The sequence below is a fragment of the Cebus imitator genome, unplaced genomic scaffold, assembly GCF_001604975.1.
Source record: "Cebus imitator isolate Cc_AM_T3 unplaced genomic scaffold, Cebus_imitator-1.0 Scaffold136, whole genome shotgun sequence".
Classification (NCBI taxonomy): Eukaryota; Metazoa; Chordata; class Mammalia; order Primates; family Cebidae; genus Cebus; species Cebus imitator.
Window position 1 is genome coordinate 3,081,624 of NW_016107451.1, and position 2,396 is coordinate 3,084,019.

Here is a 2,396-nt window from a genome sequence, read left to right on the forward strand (position 1 = left end):
AGGTGTTGAGAACCACCTAACTACAAGTTCCATGTTAACTACAAGACCAACCTCCATGTTCTTAAGCAGCTTCCCCGTGGGTTTTCGTATTATTTATTCCCATTTCTAGGACATAAGGAGCTGAACCAATATTTGGTGACCACACCAGACCCTGTGACAGGTTCTCCGAACACTTTAAGTTGGCATCTTCAATTGGCATATTGAAATAAATTCTCCCTAGGCGACAAAACTAAGTGGAGCAGGATTAGAATCTGGCCAGTCTAGACTAGAGCATGCCCTCGTAAGCACTGCCACACAGCCAAAGGAACCAACATAAAATCTACACCACGAAGTCTTCCTTAAAAATGGCCAGGCTAGCCGGGCGCGGTGGCTCACAAGGTCAAGAGATCAAGACCATCCTGGTCAACACGGTGAAACCCCGTCTCTAATAAAAATACAAAAAATCAGCTGGGAATGGTGGCATGTGCCTGTAGTCCCAGCTACTCAGGAGGCTAAGGCAGGAGAATTGCCTGAACCCAGGAGGCAGAGGTTGCGGTGAGCCGAGATTGTGAGCCATTGCACTCCAGCCTGGGTAACAAGAGCAAAACTCTATAAAAAAAAAAAAAAAAAAAAAAGCCAGGTTATCAGAATATGTATTTTGTAATTTTTAGTATGAACCCACAAGCATGCCACTTAAAAGGATTAGAGATTTTAAAGACATTTTACTTGAGGGAATTACCAGTGAGCATCATCTATTTGTAGACTGGGTTAAGCTAAGGGTCCTATAAATACCTAAGAACTTATAAACTAAAGCAAAACTAGACAGAAATTTACACAAAGACAATTATTTAAGACCTTTATTAACAGGTGCTTGCAGTTTGTTGACTTTTTTGAAAAAATCAAGTTGTAAACTTTTATTACAAATTAAAAATGAAGTTCTTAAAAATCTCAACTTGACCAGATATGAAACAATTTAAAAACCTTTAAAGGCGTATTGAGAAAAACCAGGCTTTTTTAAAAAACACGTTTGTTATTACCAAAAAGAGACATCTTTAGGTAAAAATAATAAAAACCCCATGCTGCATAGATAATGCAGATAGTTCTATTTATCTGGTCAACGGGCAAAAGCAAGCACTTAAGGTCTTCAGCTCCAATCTTTTGTTCATTTCTTATTGCTGGAATTTCTTATTTCTTCTTGTTGGATGACTAAACTGTAAAGAAAAAAAAAAAGATGATCACGTAGAATTCACGGTAATCTTCATTTAGTGTAGTACATGCTCTAGTTTACATTACTTATATATTGGGAGACATTAACAGATCTTTGCCACCTAGCAAGTCACCTCTGGCTGAATGCTAATTTTGGAGGGAACAACAATCATACACTTCTCAGTATCATGCAAAAAGCTGAATGAAAATGAATCCCTTAATTTTGGAAGGTTAACAAAAAAAAACAAGTGAGCTGGTAACAAGAACATAAATGTATCATGCGGTCTGCCAGAGAATTATTATTATTAACCTACAGTTTGAATAAACCAACAAAAAATAACTACAGATGATTACAGTGGCTCATGCCTGTAGTCCCAGCACTTTGGGAGGCCAAGATGGGTGGATTACCTGAGGTCAGGAGTTCAAGACCAGCCTGACCAACATGGAGAAACCCCATCTCTAGTAAAAATACAAAAAATTAGCTGGGCATGGTGGCTCATGCCTGTAACTCCAGCTACTCAGGCGGCTGAAGACAGGAGAATCACTTGAACCAGGGATCACTTGAACCAGGGCGGCGGAGGTGGCAGTGAGCTGAGATCACACCATTGCATTCCCGCCTGGACAAGAGCAAAACTCCAGTCTCAAAAAAAAAAAAAAAAGATTTTATCGATGTTGCCACTTTACCCAAACAGACTCTGTCTGTCACCATATAGGTTCATTCTAACAGCTATCCTACTTCTTTTATTAAATAATGCATAAATAACAATGTTAATTAACATTTCTCAGAATACAGCTAGGAAAACTTTTCTCAGCTTACTGGTTAAATCATAAAGTTCAGAAAAGTTGATAGAAAGCTCTAATAGTTCAAAATACTCATGAGAATACAGGTCTCCAGTGTCAGAATTGAGAGCTAGCTGAGGGGTGGCCAAATATGATTCTGATACTCAATACTCCTAAAATGAAATATTTAGGTAATTAAGAATAGGGCAGAACACAATGTAAATAACATGGCTTTCATCATCTGATAGAATTGACTTTTCCCCACTCTTGCATTAATAAAATGAAACAGACACCATTCATGACTGCCATAAATGGTGGCCTTCCAGGCTTGCTTACCCGGATGATGGTAGAGATGGTAAGCCGGCATTTACTCAGCCCCGCCCTGCTCAGCCTCGGGAGCGGACGAATTCTCAGCTGGTGGATCGGCTGCT

The 2,396-nt window shown here is 39.3% G+C and overlaps 1 long non-coding RNA gene across 1 annotated transcript; it reads right to left on the minus strand.

Annotated features, from left to right (window-relative positions):
• Positions 1-818: 818 nt before the first annotated feature.
• On the minus strand, positions 819-2,394 carry LOC108313382. The gene is made up of 2 exons (XR_001829052.2): positions 2,302-2,394; positions 819-1,190 (listed from the first exon to the last, which is right to left on the minus strand). It is a non-coding gene; the product is annotated as an uncharacterized LOC108313382 (long non-coding RNA).
• Positions 2,395-2,396: the final 2 nt, after the last annotated feature.